Source organism: Ursus arctos, chromosome X (assembly GCF_023065955.2).
Source record: "Ursus arctos isolate Adak ecotype North America chromosome X, UrsArc2.0, whole genome shotgun sequence".
NCBI lineage: Eukaryota > Metazoa > Chordata > Mammalia > Carnivora > Ursidae > Ursus > Ursus arctos.
The window spans coordinates 16,099,933-16,112,141 of NC_079873.1; the positions used below are offsets into that span (position 1 = coordinate 16,099,933).

The 12,209-nt window shown below is 43.0% G+C and overlaps 1 pseudogene; it reads left to right on the forward strand.

Moving 5' to 3' along the window:
- The first annotated feature begins 832 nt into the window (after positions 1-832).
- LOC130544256 (U4 spliceosomal RNA) lies at positions 833-982 on the forward strand (annotated as a pseudogene).
- The last annotated feature ends 11,227 nt before the right edge of the window (positions 983-12,209 follow it).

Consider the following 12,209-nt stretch of genomic DNA (forward strand, 5'->3'; position numbering starts at 1 on the left):
AGATGTCAAGTGCCCAGTATTGCTAAAGCTACCAGAAAGTCTTGGAGACGGTTCTTATTGTTTTGCAAACATATCCTCCTTCTACATACTTTGAAAGCTGATTTCAGATCTCTTTAGAGAAGCTTTCTTCTTCATAGTTTCCTTATTGGCTGTATTGCTTTCCTGCACCAGCAAGAAAGCTATCTGAGCCAGCAGCACAAAGACTCAAAAGCATTTGAAGAAGCAATTCGTGTTGTTACTTTAGAGAATGTGTTTTCTAAAAACACAGAAACCTGGGGGCCAGGAGACTGCATGACTGTGGACAGTGAAACAAATGGAATAGGACTAATGATGGTTGCACCGTTTTCCCTCCTTAGTGTTAGAATTCTGGAATATGCCACATGCTCAGAAGTCCTGTGGCCATTGATGCCTCCTTTCACCGGGGGCAGGGAGGCCCAGGGGTTACGGACACTGGCTTTGGAGACAGACCCCGCGGCTTGATTCGCAGCTCTGCCAACTTATGGGGTGGGCAATATTAAAACAGTTTGTGGCTCACCCTTCTCAACTGTAAAATGAATATGACGATAACACTATTTACCTTAAAGAATCTTTTCAAAGACTGAATGAATTAAAATTATATGTGAACACATAGGAAGATGCTTACAGAAAGCACACAATATATGTTACTACTGATGAGGGATAGAGAAGAACTGTAATGAATCGGATTTTCTTTTGAAAGTTCGTCCCTATGGAATGGTGTGTGTGGTTTCTTTTCTTTTTTTCAACGAGGCTGTTAAATACTGGCAATGCACAGCTTCATAATGTACAAATGTAATGCAAAATTGCCCTGACAATTTTTGTGCTGAGGCAATACTGCAGCTAATGAGATTTTAATCAAAGCACAATTATCGCTGATTGAAAGTTGCCATGACATTAATGTATTGGTTAAAATGATTGTATTTAAATGTTGAACTTTAGCCCAGATGTCTCCTCCCAGCTCTAGACCCCTTTGAACATTCTGAACCTCAAACCCAGCATATCCCAAGCTTGTCTCAAACTTGGTCCAATTCCAGCACAACCCAACTCAGTGGATGCATCATTTCCTGTTCAGTTTTGCAAACCAGAAACTTGGAGTCATCCTTGACCCTCCTATCTCTCACCATATCCAACCCCCCATCTTTCCAATTTTATTTAAATCTCTCTCAAATGTGGGCATATCTTTCCATTACCATTCTAGAGAACCAAGCTACAAACCCAAGCTACAAATAGCTCACACAGACTATTGTTAGCCTCCTAATTGGCCTGCAACCATCTATTCTTTGCTCCATTAAATCCATTCTTCATAAAATTCAGGTTCATTTTATTCTTATAACTGACATCCACTTAATCAGTCTGCTGGAGTGACCAGTGCTCCCCATTTACGCCCTCTGTGAAAATACACAGACCGTGCCCATGGCTCATTGCTAGTAGACTACTCTCCAGGGTGCTCACATATTTCTACTCCTACCAGTTCAGCTGTATGTTTACTAAGAGCCTCTAACCTGTTTTTGTCAGTCTTTGAAATAATGACCCAACTTAATGAAGTATTATGTAAGTTGATGAAACATGAACACATTTGTATTTGAGAGAATGTTTTTCTCTGAAAACCAGGTTGAATGCTTTGGGAAGACTCACTAAAGGCAGATGGTTATAAAGAATGTTCTTCAATTAAGTATGAATGTGTAATCCACAGAAGACCTCGTAAAATAAAACTCTAGAAGGATCCTGCACTCAGAATGCTTTGCAGGTGTCTTTTAGCTCTTTCTTAGAAGAAACTGAAATGGAAAGCCATAGACAACAACTTACAGATAAGAAAGAGGCCACAGACACTCATCTAACCCATACTTAAAGACAAAGTCTTGAATCTTCATGGAGAGACTGGGGCATGAACGCACCTTTCAAATCAAATGTTAAAGGTATCCATGTGTCATTTTTAATGATTCACATTTTCTGGAGCTTTTTCAGCTAACTGCCCAATTTTCTGTATGGATTACATACCATACTTTGAACTTAATATATGTGGATTCTTTTCTGTTGATCTTATACCCCAAAGTCCTGAAAATGGCCGGCGAGGTCTGGTGGGGGTGAACTGGCCTGACCTCACCTTGAAACCTCAAGGTCATCCTGCAAGTTGCCTCCCCTGCCCCTGGTACTAGCCAGTGCCGCCTTTTCTCACGGGGACTTCCACATGCTGTTCCCTCTGCTCTGCACCCCTCAGATCGTTCCCTCCCTGATGAGGTCAAATCCCTGAGGTGAGTGCTCTGGCTACATCACTTAATTTTTCATCATAGCTTTTAGCACAGTTGCAATTTTATATTTATTTTGCAGTTACTTGACTAGAGTCTGCTGTATTAGTTTCCTAGGACTGCTGAACAAATTACCACAATTTGGGTGGCTTAAAACAGTGGAATTGTACAGAATTGTATTCTCTCATAGTTCTGGAGGCTGGAAGTCTCAAAGCAAGGTGTTGGCAGGACCATGCTCCCTCTGAAGGCTCTAAGGGAGAGCCCCCCTTCCTTGCCTCTTCCAGCTTCTGGTGGCTCCTGGCCTTCACTGGCCTGCGGCTGCACTGTTTCAGTCTCCGCCTCTGTCTTCATATGACCTTCTTCCCTGTGTCTCAGAGTCTTCCTCTGGTATCTCAGAAGGACACTGATTGGATTTAGGACATATTCACAAGTTTCAGGTGGACCTAGCTTCTGGGGACCACTATTCAACCCACCAGCTCTACCTGCCACACTAGACTCAAGTTTCACAATGGCAGAAATTGTATCAGTCTTTGCCTATTGCAATGCTGGGCTTATAGTGGGTCCCCAACAAATATTTGTGCTTTGAAAGAATAAATGGATCTTCTGTGTAGTTTCTAATGGTAGTGTTGGATTACTGACAGGCTGATGCAGATATGCTGATCACATTTTAAGTAAACAGAATTCATTCATCTCTATAAAAAATTCTATTGCTCTGCAAAGTAAGTAGCTGCTATTTTGTAAATGTACCAAGCCCTCTTTTCAAATCAACTGGCCACCTATTTCATAATCCCTTTTAAAAATATTTATTTATTTAAATAATCTCTACACCCACTGTGGGGCTCGACCTTACCACCCCGAGACCAAGAGTCACATGCTCTTCTGAATGAGCCAGCCAGATGCCCCCATAATTCTTTAAAATAAAGCTTTAAGATCTAAGATCGAATTTCTTCTGGTTTATTATCATTCATTTAAAATTTAAAACAGGGTCTGTTTACACTAGCCCAATTAGAAGAGAGAAGCATGGGGACAGCAAGAAGAGAAAAGGAGTGACAGGAGGCGATGCTAACAGCTAGGAACCACGCTGTCTCACAAATGCAAATACCTTACAGCAAAGGTCCTTTAAATACATATCTTAGACTTATCTATTTCTTGATAGTGATACAGCTTATTATGACTATTTTTTTAAAGATTTTATTTATTTATTTGACACAGAGAGAGACAGCCAGTGAGAGAGGGAGCACGAGCAGGGGGAGCGGGAGAGGAAGAAGCAGGCTACCAGCGAAGGAGCCTGATTCGGGGCTCGATCCCAGAACGCTAGGATTACGTCCTGAGCCAAAGGCAGACGCTTAATGACTGCGCCACCCAGGCGCCCCGCTTATTACGACTATTAGAGCTTCTAATAATACATGGAAATTTCACTTAGGGACAGAGGGAAATAAATATCAGTGATCCCAAAGGACACCTCCCTCCCAAGAATCTGAAGCTCAGGCCACCCTTTTTATGAAATTTTTTGTCTTGAGTTAAATGTGGCACAGCCAGGGTGATTTCAGCATTGGATTTATACATCCTACAATTATAGAAAAATGTATTTCTACTATAAGTTACTGGGCAGAAGCTGTGCCTGGATTTCCAGACATTACTTGGCTCTGTGGGATGGAAGAGAACAAGAGAGGCAGCACACACAGTGACCCCGTTCCGTGAAGCAGGTACCTGGAAGCTGAGGTGAAGGACGACTGCAAGTCAGGCACTGGGTCAGGGAGCCCTATCCTCTTCCTGATGAGAAGCAACAATCGATTTCTATAAAGTTTTCTTTTGGCTGATGCATATGGGAGTGGACTATCAACTTCTCTTCATTCCCAAGAGCTACAGAGAGGAGGCATTTGGAAACCAACCAGGAAAGGCTGTAATGTCCATTAGCAGATAATGACACCAGCAATTTAGCATTTATGAAGCATCTAGGTGGTCCCAAGCACTTAACCTATATTATAGCAAATCCTCATAACAACCTGGTATGTTAGAGATTCCTAGGTTCAATTTATAAACAGGGAAGGGCCCAGAGAAGTTAAGAAACTGGCTCTAAGTCACACAGCTAGCAGAGGACTCTTAAGATTGGAATCCGATCGTAAGATTGGAATCCAGCCTGCCTGCCTCCAAGGTCATGTTCTCCACGTTGACAAGCTGCCTCCCAAGGTTTGCTCTCTTAGGACGAGTGCTAATGTTTTGGTGACTTACTGCTAAGACAGTCTCAGATAGCACCTGGGTTTCTTGCTTTCAAACTGGGATGTTTGAACCACAAAGGCATACGTGGTGACACCCCAGGGTAAGCAGAACCGCATGATAAACTTGATGCATCTTTACTGTCAAGTCATTCATGATGCATATTTTTATAAAAATAAAAATGTTAACACTAAACGAGATACTGAAAATATATCTCGTGCTTTGGGAAACTGTTTGGGGCTAAACCATCATGTCAGGTACACAGAAAAAAAAATCACATGCATCCTTCTCTACCTTTAGAAGGGCTTCAATAGGAAGGCTTAAGAAACACTGCAGGAGTGTGGGAAAACTCAGTGTGGGTATCAGTCAGGACGGCAGAGCCACTCTAGGTCTTTCAGAGGGAATTTAATACAGGAAATGGTTTACAAGAATGTTGGCCACGCCCAGGGAACATGAGGGGAAGCGAGGAGACCCCAAGAGTAGTAACGGCAGGAAGCTAGAGCCGGGAGAAACTATTGCTAGGACCGGAGGAGCCAAAGGGAAGAGGTGCTGTTCCCACAGCCCAGGAGCATGCTCTTCACTGAAATTGTTCCCACACTGCTGGTGCTTTGAGAATCCTGTCACTCCTGAAAACAACAAAGGTCACCGGAGCCTGCAGCTGTGCGTGACGTCAGAGCTGCTACTGTCACTGTAGCCCTCACTTGCCGGCAGCTACCAGCCACTGTCCGTCACCGCAAGTGCGGGAAAGACAGAAGGCCATCTCTGGTGCCACAGCCACCACCAGAAGCTGGAGAAAAATGTCTTCTCCCTTTCTTCCACCTTCCAATCTGCTGTCATTGTCTCCCATTGGCAGAACCCAGCCAGAAGCCAGCAGGCAAGGGAGTCTGGGAAAAGTAGTTTGCAGGTAGCCAGAGTCCTCCAACAAAGAGGTGAGTAAAGAAGGGCGGGAATGGTGCAAACAGGCAATTGAGGAGCTGCAGCCTGTTATGTTATTACTAACATAAAGTATTTCCATGAATTTCTTCCCCATGGAAGTTAGGGCATATGTGTCTCTTTGAGACAAGTAAATACAAGTATTCCTTGCTTTCCCAAATCTATTTGGGTATGGAGTTCAGATAGTGAGAGTTTGGATAACAAGTCCAGATAGTGAGGGGGAATACCTATTTTTATTATTATTTTTTTCTTAGTGACCAGCCTTTATTAAATGCTCCAGTATCAAGCTTCACACAGAGAAGCATGGAAGTGCCAAAGACACCCATTGGATCCACTTCTATGTCCAGCAAGCAATCCTATGATGACCCTCTTGAGAATAATTTCCTTCAGTTGATATGTATTCTACAAAAAACAAACTTTCCACGGGCCAATACTTTCTTTTTGGTAAGTGACGTATATCACAGCCTACTTGTCCTTGGCGTTAGCATTGATTCTGTTTTCTACAGTTTACTGAGATATAATTGATATATAGCATTGTGTAAGTGTAAGGTATAAATGCAACGTAACGAGGTGATACGCATGCGTGCTGCAAACTGATTAGCACAATAACGTTAGTTAACACATCCATCACCTCACGTAGTTACCATTTGTTTCTGTGGTGAGAAATTCTAAGAGTTTTTTCGTCTTAGCAACTTTCAAGTATACAATACAGTATCATTCACTGCAGCCACCATGCTATTCGGCCACTGTTTTATAGCTTTGCAGGGCACACATACATTAGAGTTTTTGAAAAGTTCTGCAGGAGACGGCCCAGGCTCACCTAATCTTTTTCGATCTTGGAAGCCTCTTTTCACTAATAGCCGTGGGCCCTATGCTGCCATGGGAAGTCACCATGAGAGCCAACTCAGCCACATTTTCCAAATTTTCTTTCAGGGAAGCCTGATGTTAGCTCTGAACTTTATTCTTTGTCTCCATCTTTCCTTGCTTTCTAACTTTGGCAAATCCTTTTTCACCATTTGAGCCTTCATTTCTTCATCTACAAAGTGGGGCAAGTAATACCTACTTCACAGACTTATTCTGAAGGCTAAATGAGATTGCATGAAAAGTCTATGGCAAAGAGTAAAGTATCATACAAACGTAAGGAACCCAGGCTTGTCAAAGGTCTGTTTGAGGTCCCCAACTCATAAGGTTGTTCTGGATGCTTCTCTGCAGCAGGCCCTTTTGGGCACAGTTCCAGTCGTGGAGCCCTTTCTTCACCTTTCTGTGATACAACCCTTACCCCGGCTAGTCACACTCATCCAGCTCTGGCTCTCAGCTGAACCCTGACAGCCATAACGGATTTACCTGCCTCTCTTCTCTGTCCCCCCTCCAGACTACCCTAGACACCGTGGCTACAGATATCATTCTAAAATAGATCTTTGATTTTTTCATTCCCATACTTAGAATAAAACTTGTATTAATTCCCCTTTTGCTTACCACATCAAGTCCAACTGTTCTTAGGTAGACATTCAAGAGTTTTTCCTAACCTCATCTGCCCTTCACCTCCAGCACCAAAGTTCTAGTCATACAGCCCATCCCTTGCTCTCTACTAAAACTCTCAGAAAACTAGGTTCAGATTCTGACAGAACCACTGTTTAATTATGTGACCTTAGACATGTTACTTAACCTCTCCAGGCCTCAGTTTTTCTCCTCTGTAAAAGGGGACAATAATAATACTTATTTTATGGGATTGCTCTTTAGGTATACAAGATAATGTATACTGAGTTCTTAGGACTGTGTCTGGCAGTATTAAGTGGTCAAGAAATGTCAGTTATTTACTGTTAATGTTTTTGTAACAATTAGAATCTTCTAATTTTTTCTAATTTTCTTCCTCTTTTCTTGCTGCCTCTCCATCTGGGGATGCCCTCCATCTTAGTTCCTCCATTTAAAGTGTTACTCATTTGTTTTTAATATAACTTTGGCAAATTATGTTAGCTCTCTCGGCCTTCATCTCTTCATCTACAAATTGGACAAAGTCATGTATGCTTCACAGGATTGTTCTAGCTCTACAGCGGGCATAGTGCAAGACAGCAGAGTAAGTTTGCCAAATTGAACTGAAACTCAAAATAATAATAATACAGCTTTCTTTAGTTGGTCACATGGGCTGGTATATTTAATTTGCACATTTCTTTACCCAAGGAAAGGAATTTCCAAAGATGAAATGCCAGCCTTCACTGAAGAGGCTGCTGGTGTAGACCAGTGCTGGTCAAAGGGTGGTTGGTTTCCAGACCAGCAGCATTAGCACTAACTGGTGGCTTGTTCGAGTTCAAGCATCTTGGTCTCCACCCCAGACCTACTGAATCAGATTCGATGGGGGTGTGTGGGAATCTGCACTTTGACAAGCTGCTGAAGCTTTACATGTGCTTAGGTCTGAGAAGCCCAGGTGTAGACAGCCTCAAGGAGGAAATCTTCATTTTCTTCATTTGACATTTGACAGAGGAGTACCTATCCAGCCTGTTCGACCAAAGGCAATTTATTTCTAGCAAGGTGAACCATGTTTTCAAGTAAGCAAATTTCTTAGAATCTGACAGAGTTTTCTCTAGTTCCCCAAGGTGTGATGAGCAGTAATTTTTATTGGCTTATTTTTTCTGTGGCAAACTTGAATTTAAAAAAGAAAAATAGTGTAAGAGAAAAAACAAAACAAAACAAAAACTAAACCCCTGACACCCGCTGGTACTTTGTTAATCAAATCTATACAACTGTGACTTGTTTTTGCAAGCATGTGAGGCTGTTGACCATATCCTCCTTAAAAGGCTTATCCCAAATTGTTAAAGGAGACAAAATATCTTAGGTTTTCTCTTTTTATACTTTGAAGGCTTTATCCTCCCATATTGCAAACAGTAATGGTTCACGGCTGGAATCTCTTATAAATGTTGTCTTCTCAGCGGCGGGAGTAAACACTTCAGAGCTGAGATAGTAATTACTGTCACATGAAAAGCAGGAGACATATTGTGACTTCTTGCGCTGTCAGAAAGCCCTTCTTGCAAATGGCAGCACTTCACAGCGACTTTTATAAGGTACAGTTTATAATTTCCATGGGTGATCTGTTATTTTAAAACACCAACGGGAAGATTAAGAATGTGTCAACACAAAAGCAGCACCAACCAATGCCCTTCGGCCCTCCCAAACACGAACCAGAAAGTTCCCTCGCCTTTTAAGGAAAATTATAATCTGCCAAGATAGAAAAGAGGGTTATGAAAGGATTATGTTCTATAATAAATTTAGGACAATCCAGATTTTTCCTCAAGCAACTGCAGACTGTAGCATGATTTGTTTACATATTTGCTCTGACTGGGTAATTTGGGCATAGGTTGCTTCTAACGCAAGAGTAAGAGAAAAGATGGCTAGCTCTGGAAAGATTTTTGCCCAGAAGTTTGATCTGTTTCTGAATTCTGGGCCATTTGGGGGCTCTCGACATTTAGTGGATTTCCAATAGAATAAATTATATGAGGCGTTTGTGAAACAGGTATGACCTAAGACATTGGACTTCACTAAGCAGAACTAAGTGGGATTAAATGAATTAATATTTGTAAAGCCTGTTGCATAATGCTTGGCATACAGCACGTGCTATTATCAGTGTTTGATAAATAAATGAGAAGCTCTACTTTGAATTAAGGAAAGTTTCATTTGTGCTTCTAGGAAGATTTTGGATTAGAAAATGGGTGGATCTTGAAAGAAAGGGTATACAGTGTGTAGAATGCAGAATCCCACCATTCAGTTGGCACCAATAACCTCTCATGACTGCCATATAGGCCGAATTTCTACCTGGAATTGCTAGTGGCAAAGCAGAACAGCAGAAAGCATTTTGCACCTGTGGTCTCTTTCCAGATAGTACTGCCACTTACTAGCTAAGGCCTTTGGGCAAGTTGTTTCACCTCTCCCTGTTCCTCATTTTTCTCAGATGTAGAGGCTCACATGAGATAATATGTATCAAAGAGCTTTGTAAACTTGAGAGTGCTAGCTATACGTAGGGATGGTTTTATACTTAGATAGTCAATTCCAGCACAACTGTGAGGGGCAGCCCACATATTTGGTGAGTCACTGGGGATGAATAGCTAAGAATTGACTACTTCCCAGAGGTGGGGGGGGATGCTGTAGCAGGAATGTCAGGAAACTCCCTTTGGGTGAAATGGTATGGAGGGAGGAGAGGTAATTTACCATTCAAACCTTGTCAGGAGGGTTATCTAAAATATTCCGGAAGTGTCTTCTTCACTCACAATGAAATAAGTTAATGGGAAACACCTATTATAATTGCCAGTGCTTCCTGCCTACTTAGTATCCAGTTTACTTGCTTTTCTAACAGAACCCTACATTTTTTCAGCCATGTGTCTCAGAGGAAGCTGATCCCATCTTCAGGGATAGCCTGGTTGGTTTAAGATTATTCCCATTCCCCTTAAATGGCCATGTGACCTAATCTGGCCAGTGAGACTAGGACAGTCTCCTGGGAGGCTTCTGGAAAATGTTTTCTCACTCCCAAGGGAGAGCCACAAAAAGAGATAGTCTCTCTTCTTCCTAGGAGTTGCTGTGCCTGGAGGAGATACCTGGAACAGCTGCCGCCATCTTGCTACTGGCCTGACCCTGAAGCCAACAGTGAGGAACAGAAAGGCTAAGGAGTGGAAGTGGGTGGGAAGTTGGGGAGTGGAGTCATAGACATTGTGAGCTGAAACTACCCCAACTGACACAGAACTTCCCGTATGTTATCAAAGAAATCATCATAGCCGTCTTGAGGTAGTGGCGTTGTCCCCGTTATATGGGATGAGGAAACCAAGAGGTGAAATTGCTCAGGGTCACCCACCATGTAGGTGGAGGATTTAGAGCTCGGACCGAGCTCTGTTTGAGTTCAAAGGCTGTGCTCCTTTGTTGTTGCTTGGTCTCCCAAACCTTGCCTCAGGTAAAAAATGGTCAAAAGGCAGTCTATTCACTATGGCCATGAGGCTCGCAGAGCCTGGGAGTTGGACAGCCTGAGTTTTTTGTTTTGTTTTGTTTTTTATGTTGGCTTTGCTGCCCAACATTTGACCTTTCTGAACCTCCGTTTCATCATGTGTAAGACAGTTGGACCAGATGTTTACTGAGGTTCTTTTGGTTCTAAGATCTTTCGAAATGCTTGGTAAACCACAGGGAGGGATAAGAGAAAATAAATAACATACAGTGGGTATCTTGAGAAAGGGCGCTGGGCAGGATTTCCCCTCTCAACCCGTTCAGGGTTACAATGCATCAGTGAAGCTGCTGAAGAACAAGAGAAGGTTCCATGTGGCACTAAGCAGGATAAGCCAAAACCAGATAAGAGTTTTCACTAGGGTGAAAGGAACAGAGCTAAGAAGACGCCAGATAAAGGATATTTTCTAGAGTGTCCCCCCTCAACAATCCAGCCAGCTTGATTGCTGAGTTTCTGATGAAGAGTTAGGTTCTGACGGGCATTTGTGCTTTCACTTCCTTTGTATTCTTAAGGTGCTTAAAACAGAGCAGGACAGGCTGTACCAGGCACTTTAAAATACTTGACTTCTGTTCCCTTCTAATTGCTAGGAAAGTTGTTTCTGTGATATTATCACCCAAGATAGCCATAGTGCTTAGATAGTTTTCAGCCACGATTCAGTAGGGAGGGAATCCCTTGGAGGAGACACTGGCAGCCCCTGGCCTGGGGCTAAGAAAGGAGTGGGGGGGATGACTCTGACATTTTGCAAGTCCCATCCACTCCCTTCCCCATCTTAGCAGTTTCCTAGGGCTGCTGTAACCAAGTGCCACAAACTGGGTGGCTTAAAACAACAGAAGCTTTATTGTCTCACAGTTTTGGAGGCTACGAGTTCAAAGTCAAGGTGTTGGCAGGGCCATGCTCCCTCTGCAGCCTGTGGGGGAGAATCTTCCCTTACCTCTTCCAGCTTCTGGTGGTTGTCAGCAGTCCTTAGCATTCCTTGGCTTGTAGATGCCTCACTCCAATCTCTTCTGCCATAGTCACATGGCCATCTTCTCCCTGAGTGTGCCTTCTCTTCCTATAGGGACACCAATCATATTGGACTAGGGGCTCACTCCACTCTGCTAGGACCTCATCTTAACTAATTACATCTGCGAGGACCCTATTTCCACATATGATCATGTTCTGAGGTACTGGGGGGTTAGGACTTCAACATATTTTTTTGGGGGGGGGACACAATTCAACCCTCAAGAGCCCCCATCGAGGCAGTCTTACTGCCACATAATCGAGTTCTTGCTATATGAGGCAGTGTGTTTTTCTATTCAGGCCTGCTTTTCTTCTTCAAAGCCACTTTCCATGTTTCTTGAAAAATGATTCTGCTTGTGAAAAATCTGAGGTGGGGGAGGAGGAGGAGGAGCTGGATATTTCTGGAGCAGCCGCTAAAGGATGTGGCCCCCAGACCAGCACCTTTCAAATGTTACTGTGTACACAAATCCCTTGAGGACCTCATTAAGCACCAGGTGCTGGTACAGTGGATCCGGGGTGGGGCCTGAGAGTCTGCATTTCTAGCAAAGTCCCAGGTGCTGCTGGTCCACAGAGTAGCAAGGCTCTAGGTCTAGGCTATATGACGGCCACATCTATTTACCCAGAACAACTAAAAATGATCATTCTTGGGATGTTTCAAAACGTCAACTGCATATTAGCCAGAAAAAAGTCCCAGTAAACTAAGAGTATCCCAAGACGAGAAAGAGCAATTCAGTGACGTTTTTCACGTGACAGTGAAGTCAGAAACATCTGTGCACATTCATCCGGATGAATACGTGTTTTCTAATTTCTGGGCTGTGGTG